This window comes from Hylobates moloch, unplaced genomic scaffold (genome assembly GCF_009828535.3).
Source record: "Hylobates moloch isolate HMO894 unplaced genomic scaffold, HMol_V3 SCAFFOLD_1, whole genome shotgun sequence".
Lineage (NCBI taxonomy): Eukaryota > Metazoa > Chordata > Mammalia > Primates > Hylobatidae > Hylobates > Hylobates moloch.
The window spans coordinates 112,544,291-112,566,363 of record NW_026652276.1 but is presented as its reverse complement, the minus strand read 5'-3'; the positions used below and the strand labels follow the sequence as shown (position 1 = coordinate 112,566,363).

Sequence of the window (22,073 nt, the reverse complement as noted above, 5' to 3'; positions counted from 1 at the left end):
GTAATAAACCTGACTTGGAAGTTAAAATAATTAATTTAGAGTAGTTAACTGAGATAACAGTCATGATAAGATTATGCCAATAACTGAACTGGATGAATTAATAGTTTATTTAGTAGGATCATCAACATTTTAATCCTACAGCAAATAAAATTTACATCTTTCTATTTACTCTTTGCATAACTACTCACTTGCCCTCCATTACTTAATTACTAAAACCTAATTCTCAGTGAGGCTTTCCTGGGACCACCTAAGCTTCAGCCCTTAACCACACTTGCATCAGCCTTCCCTTTTCTCCTTACCTTGCCTGGTGCAAACCACAGTGGTGCTCTGCTTGTCTGTTTCTTTGTATGTGTTTGCATTAAGACAGCTGCCTTCATGTCAATTCTAACCAGTTACAGCTATGAGATTTTTTTCACAGCATATAAAATGGTTATTTTCTCATTTAAAATCTGGCACATGTTGACCACAGTATCATCACTCTTTTGAACTAAATGTTTCTAAAAATACCTTAGATATAAAACTTTAGAACACAACCAAGAAGTAAAATTTTTTACAACAGAAATATTAAACTATAATGGTATTTTGAGTATAAAAGCTTTAGATAATGTTTTAAAGAGTCATTGCTTTCAAAGTATATTTGAAAAATAAAAGTTTTTAAAAATTAGCTTAAGCAATAGATCTTTTCTGGAGACAGTTTCACTCTATAGCCCTGGTTGGGTGCAGTGGCACAGTCTCAGCTCACTGCCACCTCCACCTCCCATACTCAATCCATCCTCCCACACTCAAGCAATACTCTCACCTCAGCCTCCCAAGTAGCTGGGGCCACAGGTACACACCATCACACCAAACTAACATTTGTATTTTTTCTAGAGATGCGGTTTCACCATGTTGTCCAGACTAATCTCAAATTCCTGGGTTCAAGCAGTCCACCCACCTCAGCCTCTTAAAGTGCTGGGATTACAGGCATGAGCCACCACACCTGGCCCTAGACTTTTTTTTTTTTTTTTGAGATGGAGTTTCACTCTTGTTGCCCAGGCTGGAGCGCAATGGCGCTATCTCAGCTCACCACAACCTCCGCCTCCCAGGTTCAAGCAGTTCTTTTTCCTCAGCCTCCCAAGTAGCTGGGATTACAGGTGTGCACCACCATGCCCGGCTAATTTTGTATTTTTAGTAGAGACGGGGTTTTTCCATGTTGGTCAGGCTGGTCTCGAACTCTCGACCTCAGGTGATCCACCCACCTTGGCCTCCTAAAGTGCTGGGATTACAGGCGTGAGCCACCGTACCTGGCCAGCCCTAGACTTTCAAATGAGAAAATACAAGGACTTAAAGGCGATATGTTGTAACATAATAGAAAAAACACACAGAAAGTAAGCAAAAACAACAGAATCACATTTCGATGGTGCTATAATCTAATTTGTTACTTGACATGTTTCACAACTTGCTTTGTGTATCATCACTGCATAATGGCATCTTTGTTAAGGGCTTCCATCCATTCCAACCAGGTGTCATTAAACCATGCTCCCTTGTTGCATTCTTGGATAAAAACACCTTCATTCTCATGTGGAAATGATTCCTGACAGTATGCTCTGAGAGATTCCCGAAAGAAAGGCAGCTGGTTTTTGTGCTCAGGCTTCTGAGATTTGGCCTAAGTGTCTCTAGTGAGATACATTAGGGGAGGTGAGAACATGTGGTTGCCTGTGAGTCTCGACCAGTGCTTTTCAGATGGATGTCTGGGCTGGGGGTAGACTCCAGGTGTCTCATGGAAGGGAGGCTGTGTTCTCCTGCACAGAGGCTGTCACGCTGAGAATTCTCCTATGATTCTGTTTCTCTCCCAGGGTCAGTGGAGACTGAGAACCATCAACTTAATATAATCAAAAAGTCAGAATCTTGTTTAGAGTTTATGTATGGCAAAATTTAGGGTGGCCACATGGGAGCACAGATTACAGTTTCCCTGAATATACACTCCTATTAGTGTGACAGGCCAATTTTTTTCTAGCAGTCACACAGGCAGGCCTCCATAGCACTCAAGTTATACAGGCAAACTTTCACAGCATCTGCCTTAACATTAAGTTAGTACTTAACCCTAGAAAAATCAATCCCTGGACACCAAAGCCAGAAATCAAACATATGTTTGGTAAGAGTCTTGCGCAAGTTTCTCCTAAAACCTGGGGCAAGTCAAGATAATGAAGATAGCCCCACATTCCTTGTACCAGGACCCGTCTTGGGTCAAATAAATTTATTGGGCATCTGAGGCAACTCTCCAGACCCAAACCATAGGTAATATAAGATAGAAGTAATCACTCCTGTACCAGGGCCCTCATAGATTAAGTAGAGCAAAAATAGGGGACATTTCTTAATCACCCTAGTACCAGGGCCCTTGTAGATTAAGTAGATTTAGGGTACATTTCTGGTCTCTGAGCTTTTAGTTGAAACAAAATTATTTACCTGTAGACATAGGTGAGTATGATACCACACATAGGCATACAGTTTGAAACATACATAAGCAATGGAAAAATGTTAGTCTTGAGTTGGTCTGGGGAAATATCTTTGACCTTCTCCCTGTACTTGTTTACAGAAATAAACTCTCTTCTTTCCCAGTTTGTCTGCATCTTGTTATTGGGCCACAAGAACACACAGCCAGACCCAGTTTGGTCCAGGAACAACATTTGGCAAGCTAGCCAAGAGTCACTGAAATGGTGCTGCACTCAGTGGCCCGTGATTGTGGCGAGATGGTCATTTGGAGACTCCCAGAAGCTGCTGGATAAGATTGTCCTGGGGACTCTCCCAGGGGCTATCCCATGTGCAAAAACCACATCCTCTCACCACTGGGGAAGAATGGTGATCAGGCAGGAGTGGATGCACTCAAAGGGTGAGTAAAACCGGATCATATGCAGGAAGCCTGCTATTTTCTTATCTGGGCTTATTAAGCCGTTTGGTCCGATACCATCAGGAAAATAGTAGGGCTCATTTGTATACTCAGTTGCTATTTGGTTAGGACTAAACCTGAAGCTGATTTCAGATCTGTTTTACCCAAGTACGCTTCCTTTTGTGTTTGTCTGAAACTGTCTCCATGTTCATCTCTGTGGTTTTGTCAGACTTAAAGTGGAAAGTGCTGCTTTCCTTCCCTCAGGGAGCCCTCTGGGAAAAATGCTGTCAGATTGGAAATAGTACGAGGTTCCTCCCATGACTAAGAGGAAAATGGTTTACTATTGTAATATGGTTTGGCCAGTGTATGCTTTAGGATCCAAAAAATGGTGTCCAATTTTGGGGTCTTTAATCTATTATATCTTTCAGTTACAGCTGTTTTGTCAATGTTTGGGGAAATGGGAGGAAGGGTTTAAAAATTCCCCTACATTCAGGCACTTATGTTGCTACATAACCAAGAGGTTAAAGGGAGTAAGTTAATGTTGCATTACCCAGACAAAGTGTGACCTGACCCTGAGGGACAGGAAGAAAGAAAAAGAGCTAGAGAGTCAGCAGTTGCTGTACATGCCTAATCCAGTAGAAGCTAGTGCCCCACCACCTAGTCAAGAGAGTGAAGAGTCACCACCCGCAAAGTTCAAAGAGGCTACAAACATAGTCTCTCCCTCCTGAACTAGGCAAGGCACTAATTTTGGCTGAGGAGCTACCAAGCCTGGGGCAGGACTATTTCCCTTCTGACAATATCCCACGGGAGTTAATCAGCAAGAGCCTCTGGCTGGATATTACTGAGCATGAAGCCCTTTTTCCACATCTGATTTACTGAATTGGAAAAGTTCCAGTCCTTCCTACAGGGAAGATCCCCAGAAGATAACTGAACTGTTTACCACTATTTTTGCCACCCATTGCCCTACCTGGGCTGATGTGCAAGCCCTCCTAAATATTATGCTTACTGCAGATGAGAGAAGGCTAGTATTAGCCAAGGAGAAAACATGGCACTTTCATGACGAAAGCCCTGATGATACCCTAGACCCTGATGAGCTGATTCCATGCAGCGACCCAAATTTGGACCCAAATGAGGCCAGTGTAGCTGGAGATGATTGTCTGTAGCATTAAAAAAGGTGTATTCTAAAGGACATTAGGTCGGGGTGCCGAGACCTAAAAGTCTGAACAAAGTGCAAGAACTTCAGCAGAAACCTAATGAGGACCCCTCAGAATTTATGGAACAGATCTGTCAAATGTATAGAAAGTATACAGACTTAGATCCACAGGACCCCAAAAATGTCAGAATGGTAAACATGACTTTTATAGGGCAAAGTGCCCCCAGACATCAGAAGTTCCAAATGTGGAAGGGGCTATCGGAATGAATGCTTCTCAGTTAATTGACATTGCATTCAATGTCTATAATAGCAGAAATCCAAGGAAACTAAGGCTCTATGGCAGGCAGCAATACTTAGAGCCACTGTGGTAGGAAACCCAAAGAAAAAGGGACCCCTGAGGCAGAAGGAAAATATAGGAAAGGATCAATGCACTTACTGTCAGGAGACAGGGCATTGAAAGAAAGACTGCCCCAAGTTGATTAAGAAGGAGCCCAGGTCACTTATGGCTGTTAAGCCTGAAAACGAATCCAAGGAGGACTGAGGGGCCCAAGACTCCTGATGGCTCCAACCCTGTCTGACATTAAGATTTTCCCTCAGGAGCCTTGGGTAAATTTGACAGTGGGGAAATGAAAATTGGACTTCTAAATCCTTATGGGTGCTGCTTACTTGTCAATTAATATCCCAATTACTGAACCTTTTTTGAGACTGAGTTGCTCTATCGCCCAGGCTGGAGTGCAGTGGCATGATCTCAGCTCACTGCAACCTCTGCCTCCTGGGTTCAAGCAATTCTGCCTCAGCCTCCCAAGTAGATGGGATTACAGGCATGCCTCACCATGCCCAACTAATTTTTGTATTTTTAGTAGAGACAGGGTTTCACCATGTTGGCCAGTCTGGTCTCGAACTCCTGACCTCAAGTGATCTGCCCATCTTGGCCTCCCAAAGTGCTCGGATTACAGACGTGAGCTGCCACACCCAGCCTTACTAAACTTTTTGACACCTCTGTCAATATAGTTGGGGTGAGCAGAAAGCTAAATCAGAATAGTTCTTTCACCCTCTATCCTGGAAGGTGGGCAATGACTTAATAACTCATTGGTTTCTTTTTTCCTTTTGTTTTTTGAGAAAGAGTCTTGCTGTGTCACCCAGGCTGAAGTGCAGTGGTGCGATCTTGGCTCACTGCATCCTCCATCTCCCAGGTTCAAGCAATTCTCTGCCTCAGCCTCCCGAGTAGCTGGGATCACAGGTGCCTGCCACCGCGCCCAGCTAATTTGTTTGTATTTTTAGTAGAGACGGGGTTTCACCATCTTGGCCAGGCTGGTCTTGAACTCCTGACCTCGTGATCCACCTGCCTCGGCCTCCCAAAGTGCTGGGATTACTGGTGTGAGCCAAGGTGCCCGGCCTCATCAGTTTCCTTATGTGCTGGACTGCTCGATCTCTCTGCTTGGTAGAGACCTCTTATGTAAGTTACAGGCATGAGTTGTCTTTGACCCAGAGATGAGCCAGATGTGCCTTCAGGTACCCTCAGAACACAGATTGTGGTGACAGGCCCTCCTGATGAAATCAGAGACTTCACACCTTAAGGTAGAGATGATTCCACAGGAAGTCCTCAACAAGGTAAAGCCGGAAGTATGGGCATCCAACCAACCAAGGCGGACAATTAATGTGAATCCAGTAGAAATCAAGCTGAAGGAAGGCACCCATCCTGTTCGAAAGGAACAGTATGCCTTAAAGAAAGAGGCCCTAGAAGGCATCCAGCTGGTACATTCTGATTCTTGTGGCATGTCTTAATAAGACTTTGTCAGTCTCCATAGAACATGCCCATTCTGCCAGTAAAGAAATCTCATCCATGCAAGTACAAATTCATGCAAGATATAAGGGTGATCAGTGATACTGTAGAAGACACCCACCCCACTGGGGCCAATCAATACACTATTTTTATCTTCCTGTCCAGAGACCATGAGTGGTTTAGAGTATTAGATTTGAAGGATGCTTTCTTTTGCATACCAGTGGATGCAGAAAGCCAATTACTGTTTGAGTGGACAGACCCTGAAACAGCCACACAATTTCAGTATTGTTGGACAGTGCTTTTCCTCAAGGGTTTAAAAATTCCCCAACTGTATTTGGGGAAGCACTGGCTCAGAACTTGAGAGACTTATGATTGGAAAATGGGGTACTGCTACGGTATGCGGATGATTTGCTAATCTCCAGCTCCTTGAAGCAAGAATGTCAGGATAACACTGTAAAAACTCTAAACCATTTGGTATATATACAACATGTGTTCTTGATCCATTCAGCATTCAACAACATTTAGATTGTTTTTATATCTTGGCAATTTTGAATAATGCTGCAAGTAACATGGGGATCCAAATACTCAAGATACTAATTTTATTTCTACATATTATATATATACACAGAAGTGGGACTGATGTATTGTATGGTAGTTCTGTGGGGTTTTTTTCTAAATAATCTCCACCTGATTTTTATAATGACTACCAATTTATAACTCATTAACAGAGTACAGAATTTTTTTCACACCCTTTTCAAAACGTTATATATTTTTCTTTTTTTTGTATAAACTCTGGGAGCACAAGTGTAATTCTATTACATGAATAGATTGCAGTGGTGAAATTAGCGCTTTTAGGATATTCATTACCTGAGTAACATACATGTCTCATTTTTTTAATATTAGCCATCTTAACAAGGGTGAAGTGATAGCTCATCATGATTTTAATTTGCATTTGCCTGATGATTGGTCATGTTGAGCAGCTTTTCATATATCCGTTGGCCATTTGTATGTCTTTACTAAAAAAAATTATTTCTTTACCCATTTTTATTTTTTTATTTTTTGAGACAGAGTCTCACTCTGTTGCCCAGGCTGGAGTGCAGTGGCATGATCTTGGCTCACTGCCACCTCTGTCTCCTGGGTTCAAGTGATTCTCTTGCCTCAGACTGCTGAGTAGCTGAGATTACAGGCATGCACCACCACATCTGAATAATTTTTGTATTTTTAGTAGAGACAGGGTTTTGCCATATTGGCCAGGCTGGTCGCAAACTCCTGACCTCAAGTGATCTGCCCACCTCGGCCTCCCAAAGTGCTGGGATTACAGGCATGAGCAATGGCGTGATCTCAGCTCAACTGCAACTACCGCCTCCCGGGTTCAAGTGATTCTCCTGCCTCAGCCTCCTGAGTAGCCGGGGTTACAGGCATGTGCCACCACGCCTGGCTAATTTTTGTATTTTTAGTAGAGATGGGGTTTCACCATATTGGTCAGGCTGGTCTCAAACTCCTGACCTCGTGATCTGCCTGCTTTGGCCTCCCAAAGTGCTAGGATTACATGTGTGAGCCACCGTGCCCAGCCTCCTTTACCTACTTTCAAATCGGGTTATTATTATTATATTTATTATTGTTGTTTTCACCTTTGATTTGTATGAGTTATTTATATATTTTGGATATTAACCACTTAACAGATATATGGTTTGCAATTATTATCTCCCATTTTGTGATTTTTCTTGTTGTATTCTGTTTAGAAGCTTTTAAGTTTGATGTAGTCCAAGTTGTTTATATTTGCTCTTGTTTTTCTACTTTTGGTACCATTTCCCAAAAAATTACTGTCAAGACCAATATAGAGGAGGTTTACCATATGTATTCTTTTTGAATTTTAAAAGATTCCTGTGTTTTATTTGTCTTTATTTTATGTTGAGTTAATTTTTGGGCATAATTTACGAAAAATGGTCTAATGTTATGCTTTTGCTTGCAGATATCCATTTATTTAGCATCAAATATTGAAGAGACTATACTTTCTGCATTGTGCATTCTTAGTACCCTTATTGAAGATTAACTGACCTAATATAAACAGGTTTTTTTCTGGGCCCTCTACCATGTTCCATAGGTTATTTTGTCCACTTTTATGTGCACGTCATCACGTTTTTATTACTGTAGTCTTGAAATATAGTTTGAAATCAAAACTATAATGCCCTCAACTGTTTTCTTCTTTCTTAAGATTGCTTTAGCTATTCAAAGTCTGTTAGAGTTTCATATAAATTTTAAGCTTGTATTTTCTGTCACTGTGAAATAGGTCACTAGAATTTTGATAGGAAATTCATTGAATCTATGGATTGCTTTGGATCACATGAAAACCTTAACAGTATTTATTCTTCCAATCTATAAATGTGGCACACTTTTACATTTGTGTGTTCTCCAATTTTTATTAATATCTTTTATTTTTCATCATAAAGGTCTTTTACCTGGTTTAATTTTAAGAAATTTATTATTTTGATGCTTTGTTAATTTATTTGATTTTTTTTTTGGAGATGGAGTCTCACTCTGTCACCCAGGCTGGAGTGCAGTGGTGTGATCTCGGCTCACTGCAACCTCTGCCTCCCAGGTTCAAGCAATTCTTCTGCCTCAGCCTCCCGAGTAGCTGGGACTACAGGTGCATGCTACCACGCCTGGCTAATTTTTTTGTGTTTTAGTAGGGATGGGGTTTCACCATGTTGCCCAGGCTGGTCTCGAACTCCTGAGCTCAGGCAGTCTGCCCACTTCGACATCCCAACATGCTAGGATTACAGGCATGAGCCACCGCACCCAGCCTCGATACTATTTTAAATGAGATTAGTTTTTTCTTTTTTATTGGATAGTTTGTTGTTGGTGTATGAAAACACAATTGATATTTGTATGCCAATTTTATATTCTGCTAATTTACTGCATGCATTTATTATGTTAAACAGCTTTTTGTTGTACTATTTATTGTGGGTTTTTTTTTTTTTTTGAGATGGAGTTTCGCTCTTGTTGCCCAGGCAGGTGTGCAATGGCGTGATCATGGCTCCCGGCAACCTCTGCCTTTGGGGTTCAAGCGATTCTTCTACCTCAGCCTCTCAAGTGGCTGTGATTACAGGCATGCACCACTATGACCAGCTAATTTTGTATTTTTAGTAGAGACGGGGTTTCTCCGTATTGGTCAGGCTGGTCTCGAACTCCCAACCCTAGGTGATCCACCCGCCTCGGCCTCCCAAAGTGCTGGGATTATAGGGGTGAGCCTCTGTGCCAGCTATTTATTGTTTTCTATATATAAGAGTATGTCATCTACAAACAGCGACATTTTTCTTTTTTCTTTTTATGTCAGATGGCTTTTTTCATTTTCTTGCCAAATTGTTTTTTTTTTTTTTAATTATACTTTAGGGTTTTAGGGTACATGTGCACAATGTGCAGGTTTGTTACATATGTATCCATGTGCCATGTTGATTTCCTGCACCCATTAACTCATCATTTAGCATTAGGTGTATCTCCTAATGCTGTCCCTCCCCCCTCCCCCCACCCCACAACAGTCCCCGGAGTGTGATGTTCCCCTTCCTGTGTCCATGAGTTCTCATTGTTCAATTCCCACCTATGAGTGAGAACATGCGGTGTTTGGTTTTTTGTCCTTGCGATAGTTTACTGAGAATGATGTTTTCCAGTTTCATCCATGTCCCTACAAAGGACACGAACTCATCATTTTTTATGGCTGCATAGTATTCCATGGTGTATATGTGCCACATTTTCTTAATCCAGTCTATCGTTGTTGGACATTTGGGTTGGTTCCAACTCTTTGCTATTGTGAATAGTGCTGCAATAAACCTACGTGTGCATGTGTCTTTATAGCAGCATGATTTATAGTCCTTTGGGTATATACCCAGTAATGGGATGGCTGGGTCAAATGGTATTTCTAGTTCTAGATCCCTGAGGAATCGCCACACTGACTTCCACAATGGTTGAAGTAGTATATTATTTTTAATGATTTGTGTATGTTGAAACATTCTTTTTTTTTTTTTTTTGAGACAGAGTCTTGCTCTATCACCCAGGCTGGAGTGCAGTGGTGCAATCTCGGCTCACTGCAAGCTCCACCTCCCGGGTGCATGCCATTCTCCAGCCTCAGCCTCTCTGAGTAGCTGGGACTACAGGCTCCCGCCACCATGCCCGGCTAATTTTTTGTATATTTTAGTAGAGACAGGGTTTCACCATGGTCTCGATCTCCTGACCTCGTGATCTGCCTGCCTTAGGATTTTCAGTAATATGTTGAAATAGAAGCTTTTGAATTAGACATAATGTAGTCTTCTTGTACATCCTTTCTTATTTTGAGCAGACTTTGCTTTCAGAACTTTGTTTTGTAGGGCAGATACCAGGGCAGGGTTCTGCAGTTGGGTTCACATAAGGTAGGCCTGTTACAAGGTGTGTAGATGAGTGTGGCTCCTTCTGAGTACCTGGGAGGGTTTCCTCAGGTCTCTGTGCAGGTTCCCAAGTAGGCAGGACTGTCCATGAACTGTGGCTAAGATGGCTAAAACTGAGTCACAGACCTGCTTCAGAGGTCACAGTAAAGACTAAAGGCCAAGTTCTGTAGGCCTGCCTCCATGACCATGACTGAGTGTCCTGAGGTCTCTGGGAAGGACTGCTTCTAGACCGTGGCTAGAAGGCATCAGAGATGATTACAGCGTCACTTCAGAATATTCAATGTGACTGAGTTGAGTGAGTCATTTTCTGGTGTGTAACCAAGATCAGGAGCCCTCAAGGCTGTAACCAAGCCTTCCCAATGCAGCCCTCCTCAGTCTTGGGCTTTTGCAGAGCAAGACAGTACTCTCTCTGGATCCCAAAACTCTCATAAAGGCACTTTTGTCCATGGATGGCAGCAAAATTATTGTTGCTCTGGCAGGATAAACAAGAGTGACCCCCATATTTCCACATTCCTGCTGATGTCACTCTCCCAATATGGTTTCATTTTCTATTTTTCTCTCTTTCAAATTTGTCTGTAATTTTAGATTCAAAGGTTCAGAACAATATACTGTAATTTACATGTTATGTAAGAAGTTAATTAGATACTAGGCACTCCTTATTTATTAAAATGTTCATTTGTAAGTTTTATAGTGGCCAAAAATACATCAAGATTTTCATTTTCTCAACCTATATCGAAATTATTATTTTTTTTATTTTTTTTGAGACGGAGTCTTTCTCTGTCCCCCAGGCTGGAGTGCAGTGGCGTGATCTTGGCTCACTGCAAGCTCCGCCTCCCGGGTTCACGCCATTCTCCTGCCTCAGCCTCCCGAGTAGCTCGGATTACAGGCGCCCGCCACCACGCCCGGCTAATTTTTTGTATTTTTAGTAGAGATGGGGTTTCACCGTGTTAGCCAGGATGGTCTCGATCTCCTGACCTTGTGATCCGCCCGCCTCAGCCTCCCAAAGTGCTGGGATTACAGGCTTGAGCCACTGCGCCCAGCCTATATTGAAATTATTATATAATTTATTCCAAAATTTTTATTTTATATATCAGTGACTCCTGTTTTCAACATACACGTTTTTACTTTATTTAGAAGTCTAAGGCTTTTTTTTTTTTTTTTTTTTGCTTCTAAAGACTGGATTGCAGACTTTTACTTTTGTGTAAAAATAGCATCAGTATATTGATAGTAACAAATTATCTTTACTGTCTTTAAATGCTTATTAAAATTTTCTTATTAGAGCATTTTCTTAATGACTGTAGTGCATTTTCTGTAAAATTTTACTGCCAAAGCAGGATTTAGACTATGATATAGCTGTTAAGTGCTGTTGTCATTTCCTGTGCTCAAAATAAAGTTGTTTCTTGACTGGGCATGGTGGCTCATGCCTGTATTCCTAGCACTTTGGGAGGCCGAGGCGGGTGGATCACCTGAGGTCAGGAATTCAAGACCAGCCTGGCCAACTTGGTGAAACCCCATCTCTACTAAAAATACAAAAATTAGCTGGGCATGGTGGTGGGCAGCTGTAATCCCAGCTATGTGGGAGGCTGAGGCAGGAAAATCGCTTGAACCTGGGAGGTAGAGGTTGCAGTGAGCTGAGATTGTGCCATGGCACTCCAGCCTGGGCAACAGAGCGAGACTCCATCTTAAAAAAAGATAAATAGGCCGGGCGTGGTGGCTTACTCTTGTTATCCCAGCACTTTGGGAGGCCGAGGTGGGCAGATCACAAGGTCAGGTGATCGAGACCATCCTGGCTAACACGGTGAAACCCCGTCTCTACTAAAAATACAAAAAATTAGCCGGGCATGGTGGCAGATGCCTGTAGTCCCAGCTACTCTGCAGGCTGAGGCAGGGGAATGGCATGAACCCAGGAGGCAGAGCTTTCAGTGAGCCGAGATCGCACCACTGCATTCCAGCCTGGGCAACAGAGCAAGACTCTGTCTCAAAAAAAAAAAAAAAAAAAAGATAAATAAAATAAAGTTGTTTCTTAACTATACCTGTCTGCTATTCTCCTGTAGCAACCAGGGATGATTGGTCTCACACATGTTAAAATAAATAAATAAATCAAGAATAAAAAGGACCAGGAGCGGTGGCTGTCATGCCTGTAATCCCAGCAAATTGGGAGGCCGAGACAGGTGGATCACTTGAGGTCAGGAGTTTGAGACCAGCCTAGTCAACATGGTAAAAGCACATCTCTACTAAAAATACAAAAATTAGCCAGGCATGGTGGCATGCACCTGTAATCCCAGCTACCCGGGAGGCTGAGGCAGGAGTATGGCTTGAAACCAGGAGGCGGCAGTTGCAGTGAGCGGAGATCCTGCCCCTGCACTCCAGCCTCGGTGACAGAGTAAGACTCTGTCTCACAAAAAAAGCATGAAAAAGAAAAAAAAATTACTGCCATACGGTAGACACCAATTATTGCAAATGTGTCCACTCCAGAAGTGCACAAGCACATTTGAACACTGTAGTTATCTAGCAAAATTATTTCTTAATAGTACATCAACGTAGCCTACAGAATTTTATGGGTATAGGTTTCTCTTATTTTTGTTGTACAATTCATATTACTGGGTTTCTCTTTTAGGGTAGATTCCTTGACATCAGTTTATTGTGTTTTTGGTTTTACTTATGCATTATAGCTTTGGATGACAATTTGCAACTCTATATATGCACTTTAAGTCAATGTGGGGCTTAATTAGAAAATGAATCAGCCAGATGGCTGTCATTCTTAAATTACGCATATGAATGTGCATGTTGTCTATAAATATGACCCCAACTTTGTTCATAGCTTATCTTACATATTTTTTCTTGGCTGATCTTTTATGTTTTTTTATCTTGTCCAGGTGAGTAGTCAGGAAAATAATCTTAGTTTTACTGTGTGTTTGTTAATGAATCTGTATTTTCTCTATGTGAAACACTTGTGATTTGAAGGTAATTTTTGGATAGCTTTATAACTCTGATTTTTTTAGTTATCCTTTAAGAAAAATATTGTGGTAAAGAACATAACATCAAATTTACCATCTTAAATCTTTTTTTTTTTTTTTGAAACGGAGTCTTGCTCTGTCGCCCAGGCTGGAGTGCAGTGGCACAATCTTGGCTCACTGCAACCTCTGCCTCATGGGTTCAAGCAATTCTCCTGCCTCAGCCTCCTCAGTAGCTGAGATTACAGCGTGCACCACCACGCCCAGCTAATTTTTTTGTATTTTTAGTAGAGACAGGGTTTTACCATGTTGGCCAGGCTGGTCTCGAACTACCCACCTCAGGCGATCCAACCGCCTCGGCCTCAATCTTTTTAAGTGTATGTTTCAGTTGTGTTATGTATAGTCACATTTTTATGCAAAAGACCTCTAGAATGTTTACATCTTGCAACACTAAAACTCAATACCCCTTGTATAACAACTGCCTATTTCACCTTCTCTCTACCCCTTGACTAATGCCATTCTACTTTATGTTTCTATTTGAACTTAAGATATTTCATAAAAATGAAATCATACGCTATCTGTCACTTCGTTACTGGCTTATTTCAGTTAACATTCTCAGGATTTATTCTTAGAGAATGTGACCAAATTTCCTTTTTAAAGGCTGAATAACACTATTGTGTGTATATGTGTGTTTATACATATGTTGTGTGTATATATAGATATACCCACTATAGTGCACATATATGTGTGTATATATATTTGGCATATATATATGTATATATACACACCACGTTTTTTTAATTGCTCATTAGGGACATCTGGATTGCTTCTACCTTTTGGATTTTGTAAACATTGCTATAATAAACAAATATTGTGTGTGTGCAGATATCTCTTCCAGGTTATGTGTCTTATATTTTGTATGCATACTTAGATGTGGAATTGCTGGATACTATGACAATTCCATTTTTAATTTTTTGAAAAACTTCCATATTGTTTTTTATACTGGCAGAGTCATATTTCCCCAGCAGCAGTTTACAAATGTTCTCTCTCACTTCTCCACATTCTTGACAGATTTTTTTTGTAATCATTATTCTAATTGGTGTGAGATAATATCTCATTGTATTCTGCTTTGCATTTTTGTAAATCATCCTTTCAAATGCTTATTGGCCATTTGTATATTTTTCGAGAAATGTCATTTCAATTTTGTTCGCATTTTTAATTTTGTTCTTCACTTTTTTGTTGTTGAGTTTTAGGAACTGTTTATATGTTCTTGAGACTAACACCAATCAAATATGTGATTTGCAAATGTTTTTACCTTTTTCTACTTCACCATTTCCTTTGACGTGTAGAAATTTGGAATTTAATATACTCCCATTTTTCCGTTCTTTGTTATTTATACATTTAATTCCATACATAAGAAAGTGCCAAGACTGATGTCATTATATTTTCTCCTATACTTTTTCTAATAATTTCATTAGTTATGTTTTTTATGTTTAGTTAATCCCTTTAAAAGATTGTTTTGTATCTGGAGAAAGGAAAGGATCCAACTTTGTGGTGTTTTTAATGAAGATACTCAGTTTTCAACATTATTTGTTAAAGACATTCTTCTTTCCCCATTGGATGATCATGGCTACATTGTGGAAGTTCATTTAATCATATGCAAAAGGGTTTGCCTCTGGGCTTTCTGTTTTGTTCCCTTATATAATTATCTGTCTTTATGTCAGTACTACATTGTTTTTATGTCTGTAGCTTTGTTATATGTTTTGAAATCGGGAAGTGTAATGCCTCTTTGTTCTTGTTTTTTGGGAATGCTTGCCTAGTCATTGTCCCTAAAAGAAATTTTAGGATTCTGAAAATATTTCTGCAAAAAAGTACCATTGGGGTTTTGATAGATATAAAGTTGAAGTTGTACATAACTCTTGATAGTATTAAAATCTTAAAAATATTAAATTTTTTTACCCTTGAACAAAAATGTGTTCAAGCGTGTGTTTAAATAATTCCAAGTAGCCGGGCGCAGTGGCTCACGCTTGTAATCCCAGCACTTTGGGAGGCTGAGGCGGGAGGATCACGTGATGAAACCCCGTCTCTACTAAAAATACAAAAAATTAGCCGGGTGTGGTGGCGGGCGCCTGTAGTCCAAGCTACTCGTATCGGCTGAGGCAGGAGAATGGAAAAAAAAATTCCAAGTAATTTTGGATTTGCCACTTTTTCTTCTTTTAATGTCTAGTTTCATTTTATTTTGGTTGGAGAAGATATATTTCATGATTTCAATCTTTTACAATTTTGTATGTCTTGTTATGTATCCTAACAGAATTTGCCATGTGCAATTGAGAATATTGTGTATTCTGCCAGTTTTGACTGAAGAGTTTTGTACATGTTTATTAGGTCTATTTGCCTATAATGTTCAAGTTTTCTGTTTTTTTAATTGACCTTATATTTGATTTTTCTATTCATTATTGAAAGTGGGGTCTGGTCTAGAAGTGCACAATTATTGTGTTGCTATGTATTTCTTGCTTCATTTCTGTCAATATTTGGTGTAATATACACACAAAAATATGTAAATTTATATAACTGTTACAGATTCCTGGTAAATAGATTTTTTTTTATTTTTTAATTTTGTGGGTACATAGTAAGTGTATATATTTATGTGTTTCTTGAGGTTTTTTTTTTTTTTAGGACTGGAAGGAATTTTATTAATTTTTTTTGGCACAAAAAACAATAAACATTTTCTAAAAATACATACAAACAAAAAGATGCATATAAAACATATTAGGAAGGTTGCACATTGGAAGACGGGGAATGGAAATGGGGGGTGGGAATTAAAGAAAATAAATGAGAGAGGGACTTTGTATGGATCAATGATAATAACTCAATCCTCTATTTGACAAAGAAGAAGGAGAAGGAAGAGGAAGAAAAAGAAAGTGGGATAAAGGATCAGAAAGGAAGGAAAATAGAAAAAATTAGAGTATGACTCCAGGGTAGACCTGTTTTGTTGTCGCTGGGTTGGTTGGTTGGTTTGTCTGTTGTATTTTTCATATGTTTCGCCATGTTGGCCAGGCTGGTCTCGAACTCCTAGCCTCAAGTGATCAACTCGCCTCGGCCTCCTGGAGTGCTGGGACTAGAGTTTTTTTTTTTTTTTTACAGGCCTAAAGTGTTTAATAATGACACCAGGGTAAATTAGGTATACATCACCTCCAGCATGTACTATTTTTTTGTATCATGAATATTCCAATTATACTTTTTTAGTTATTTTGAAATGTACAATAAGTTATTACTGACTGTAGTCACACTGTTGTGCTATCAAATACTAGATCTTATTCATTCTAATTACAATTTTGTACTCATTAATCATCCCTCCTCACTACCCTTCTCTGCCTCTGATAACTATAATCTACTCTTTATCTTCATGAGTTCAGTTGTTTTAATTCTTAGATCCCACAAATAAGTGAGAACATGCAGTTTTTGTCTTCCTGTACCTGGCTTATTTTACTTAGTATAACATCCTCCAATTCCATCCACTTTGTTGCAAATGACAGAATCTCATTTTTTATGGCTAAGTTGTACTTATTGTGTGTACACAATAGTATTGTGTGTGTGTATGTAGTACATTTTCTTTATGCATTTCTCTGTTGATGCATACTTAAGTGGATCCCAAAACTTTGCTATTGGGAACAGTGCTGCAATAAACATGGGAGGCCAGATATCTATTCAATATACTAATTATTTTTATTTTTTAGTATGTATACCTAGAAGTGTGAATGCTGGATCATACGGTAGTCCTATTTTTAGTTCTTTAAGGAACCTCCATACTGTACTTCATAGTCACTGTACTAATTTATATTCCCAGAAACACTGTATGAGAGTTCACTTTTCTTCACACTTTCAGCAAAATGTATTATTGCCTGTCTTTTGGGGAAAAGTCATTTTAGCTGGAGTGAGATGATATCTCATTGTAGTTTTGATTTGCATTTCCCTGACAATCAGTGATACTGAGCACCTTTTTATATACCTGTTTGTCATTTGTATGTCTTCTTTTGAGAAACAATTATTTTATCCAATCTTAATGGAATTAATGCATTTTTTTCATAGCATTTTTAAGTACCTTATATATTCCTGTTATTAGTCTCTAGTCATATAGATACCATGCAAATAGTTTTCCCATACTGTGGGTGGTCTCTTCACTTTGTTGATTGTTTTCTTTGCAGTGCAGAAAGCTTTTTAACTTGCTGTAATCCTGTTTGTTACTTTTTTTTTTTTTTTGAGACAGAGTTTTGCTCTTGTTGCCCAGGCTGAAGTGCAATGGCGCAATCTCGGCTCACCACAACCTCTGCCTCCCGGGTTCAAGTGATTCTCCTTCCTCAGCCCCCCAGGTAGCTGGGATTACAGGCGTGTGCCACCATGCCCAGCTAATTTTTTTATTTTTAGTAGAGATGGGGTTTTACCGTGTTGGTCAGGCTGGTCTTGAACTCCTGACCTCAGGTGATCCACCCACCTCAGCCTCCCAAAGTACTAGGATTAAAGGCATGAACCAGCACGCCCAGCCCTGTTTGTTCATTTTTGCTTGGTTGCCTGTACTTGTGAGGTACTACTCAAGAAATTTTTGCTCAGTCCAGTGTCCTGGAGAGGTTCCCCAGTTTTTTGGGATTTTTTAGTAGCTTCATAGTTTCAGGTCTTAGATGTAAGTCTTTAGCCCATTTTGCTTTTATTTTTGTATATGCTAAGAAATAGAGATCTAGTTTTATTTTTCTGCATATGGATATTTAGTTTCCTCAGCATCATTTATTGACAAGACTGTCCCTTTGTCAATGTATGTTCTTGGCACCTTTGTTGAAAATAGGTTCACTGTAGATATACAAATTTTTTTCTGAGTTCTCTATTCTGTTCTATTGGTCTGTGTGTCTGATTTTATACCGGAACCATGCTGTTTGGGTTACTATAGTTCTGTAGTATAATTTGAAGTCAGGTAATGTAACTTCTGATTTTGTCCTTTTGCTCATGATGGCTTTAGCTGTTCTGGGTCTATTGTTGTTCAATATAAATTTTAGACTCTTTTTTCTATTTCTGTGGAAAATGTCATGGCATTTTGATACGAATTGCATCAAATCTCTAGATTGCTGTGGGTAATAGGAACATTTTAACAGTATTGCTTCTTCCAGTCCATAAAAATAGAATATCTTTCCATCTTCTGTTTTATAGTTTTCATTATGGAGATCTTCTTGTTTCTTTGGTTTAGTTTATTCTTGGGCATTTCTTTCTATTTGTTGCTATTGTAAATGGGATGACATGCTTGATTTCTTTTTCAGATTGTTCACTGTTGGCATTTAGAAATGCTACTAATTTTTTTTGAGATGGAGTTTTTTTTATTATTATTATTGTTATTTTGAGATGGAGTCTTGCTCTGTCACCCAGGCTGGAGTGCAGTGGTGCGATCTCAGCTCACTGCAGCCTCTGCCTCTTGGGTTCAAGCAGTTCTTCTTCCTCAGCCTCCCAAGTAGCTGAGATTATAGGCGTCTGCCACCACACTCAGCTAGTTTTTGAATTTTTCGTAGAGATGGGGTTTTGCCATATTGGTGAGGCTGGTCTCGAACTCTGGCCTCAAGTGATCCGCCCCCTTTGGCCTCCCAAAGTGCTGGGATTACAGACTTGAGTCACCGTGCCTAACCACAATGCTACTACATTTTGCATGTTGATTTTGTGTGCTGCAGTTTTACTAAATTTTTTTATTAGTTCTAATAGTCTATTTTGATGGAGACTAGGTTTTCCAAATATAAATTATATCATCTGCATGCAATATTACTTTGACTTCTTTCTTCCTTACTTGAATGCCCTTTATTTCTTTCTCTTGTCTGATTGCTGTAGCTACAACTTCCCTGACTATGTTGAATTAGAGCGGTAAAAGTAAGCATCTTTCTTTTGTTCCAAATCTTAGAGGAAAGACTTTCAGTTTCTCCCCATTTAATATAATTGAGACGTGGTTCTATCATATATGGCTTTTGTCATGGTGAAGTATGTTCTTTCTATACCTAGTGCTTTTAGGGTTTTCTTATGAACCAATGTTAAATTTTATCACGTGTATTTTAAGCATTACTTAAAATATTCATAAGGATTTGTCTTTGGTTATGTTCATATAATGTATCACATTGATTGATTTGTGTATGTTGAACCATCTTTCTATCCCTCGAATAAATTCCAATTGGTCATGATGAATGATCTTTTTATTTATTTATTTTTATTTTTTACTTTAAAAATGGTTTTCTTTTATGTGCAAATAATGAACAGATGTTGCACCCATCAATTCTACTTCACAAAATCAGGAGTTTTTTTTAAAAAGAAAACCACATAATAACTTTTAGAAGGCACTGGGATTCCTCTGCTTCTAGATCATTGCTAGGCTAGAAAAATAAAGTTTGTTCTACCAGGAATCACAAGTTAGAACTTAGTATCCTCCAAAGTGGAAAGTCTAGGGTGTAGTGCCATTTATTCAGTTCTCATCTCCAACTTCCACAACTACCTATCAGAACGGTTAAATCAGGTCAAAACAGTTCAGCATAATTAGGCTTCATCAAACAATGCCATTATGCTTTTCTAAGATGCAAATAAACTAAAACAGGATATACTAAAATCAAAATAATATTTGACACTGTCAAACAAATTGTTAGTTCCTTGTATCCACCCCCCACTTTTTTAAATTTTTTTTTTGAGACAGTCTCACTCTGTCACCCAGGCTGGAGTGCAATGGGGTGATCTCGGCTAACTGCGACATCTGCCTCCTGGGTTCAAGCGATTCTCCTGCCTCAGCCTCCAGAGTAGCTGGGATTACAGGTGCCCACCACTGCGCCTGGCTAATTTTTTGTATTTTTAGTAGAGACGGGGTTTTACCATGTTGGCCAGGCTGATTTCGAACTCCTGCTCAGGTGATCTGCCCGCCTCTGTCTCCCAAAGTGCTGGGATTACAGGAGTGAGCCACAGTGCCCAGCCATATCCCCCCTTTTATAACATTAATAAAGGGAATATTTTACTGCAAGGAATATTTTATTTTATACATCACTAGCCATGAATTTTTGCCATTAGTTATTACACAAATGCCGCCTAGTGCCACTGTCCAAATGGCAGAACCATTTTACTTCCACAATTCACTTCTATGGTTGTAAGTAGAATTTTCATGGTTTACATAAGTACATCTATCAGTGAAGTTTATTTTATTTTATTTTTTTTTTTGAGACGGAGTCTTGCTCTTTCCCCCAGGCCAGAGTGCAGTGGCGCGATCTCGGCTCACTGCAAGCTCCGCCTCCCAGGTTCAGGCCATTCTCCTGCCTCAGACTCCCGAGTAGCTGGGACTACAGGCGCCTGCCAACACGCCCGGCTAATTTTTTGTATTTTTAGTAGAGACGGGGTTTCACCGTGTTAGCCAGGATGGTCTCGATCTCCTGACCTCATGATCCGCCCGCCTCGGCCTCCCAAAGTGCTGGGATTACAGGCTTGAGCCACCGTGCCCGGCCCTATCAGTGAAGATTTAACACTGGAATGCAATCTAACATCCGTAATATCTGATGTTTTGTAGATAGCAATGTAGGAAAGATATATTTTAATCACTTTTCATTTAAGTGAACTTATGTAAAAAATAAACCAATTTAAGTGACCTTATGTAAGTGACCTTATGTAAAAAATAAACCATTTAAGTGACTTTATGTAAAAAATAAACCAATATCCATTTTCAAATGTATATAAATGGTTACAGAGATTTTTAAGAAGCATCTTCCATGTCCACATCCTCTTGTAACTGCTGTACCATTTTCTCTTCCAGCTGCTTCCCTTTGCCTGCAAGGCTCGGATAAGATGGATGTTTTGCTTGACTTCTTTGATATCCTGAACTTTCTGTAGCTCTTTCTTTTTCTTCAATCTGTTCATTATAAATTTAGCTTGGTGTTTCTGTTTGATCATCTCTTCAACTCACTTTATTGCATCAATAGTTTTATTCCATAGCTCTCGCTGGTATTTGATAGGTTCATTTCTACGGTTTTCAAATTCAAATGAACTATCCACTGTAAGCTCTTTACCAGCTGCTTTCTGGACAGGATGCTTTGGTCCACCTAACTTTGCGAGGATTGCACTTCTTTTTAAAGTTTTTATGACATTTAGATTTACGAAATCTGAACACCTTGCAATCATTGTGGATGAACATCATGCCATGGCCAGGGTAGGTGGGCCCCAAACAGAAATAACACATCTTGACATGCATGTTGAATCCGCGGGTCCCTGCCAAGCTTGAGAGGAAGTTGAATGATGTTTTTAATGTGTTGTTGAATTTGGTTTTCTAGTATTCTCTTAAGGATTTTTACAATGATATTTATCAGAGATATTGGTCTCAGAGATATAAGGCAGTTTTCCCCGCTCTTGCACAGCCTTTCTCACCTGTCACTAGGTAAGATGTGCCTGCTTCCTTTTCTGCTGTGATTGTTTCATGAGGCCTTCCCGGCCATGTGGAAGTATGAGTCAATTAAACCTCCTTTGTTTATAAATTTCCCAGTCTTGGCCGGGCGCAGTGCCTCACACCTGTAATCCTAGCACTTTAGGAGGCTGAGGTGGATGGATTACCTGAAGTCAGAACTTTGAGTCCAGCCTGGCCGACATGGTGAACTCCCATCTCTACTAAAAATACAAAAATTAGTCAGGCATGGTAGCGGGTGCCTGTAATCCCAGCTACTCAGGAGGCTGAGACAGGAGAATCACTTGAACCTGGGCAGTGGAGTTTGCAGTAAGCCAAGATTACACCACTTCACCCCAGCCTGGGCTAAACAGCGAAACTCGGTCTCAAGAAAAAAAAATTACCCAGTCTCGGGTAGTATGTTTTTTGTTTGTTTGTTTGTTTTGTTTTTGAGATAGGGTCTTGCTCTGTCAC

General features: G+C 39.8%; 1 pseudogene; it reads right to left on the bottom strand.

Moving 5' to 3' along the window:
- Positions 1-20,918: 20,918 nt before the first annotated feature.
- On the bottom strand, positions 20,919-21,413 carry LOC116812162 (probable ribosome biogenesis protein RLP24; annotated as a pseudogene).
- Positions 21,414-22,073: the final 660 nt, after the last annotated feature.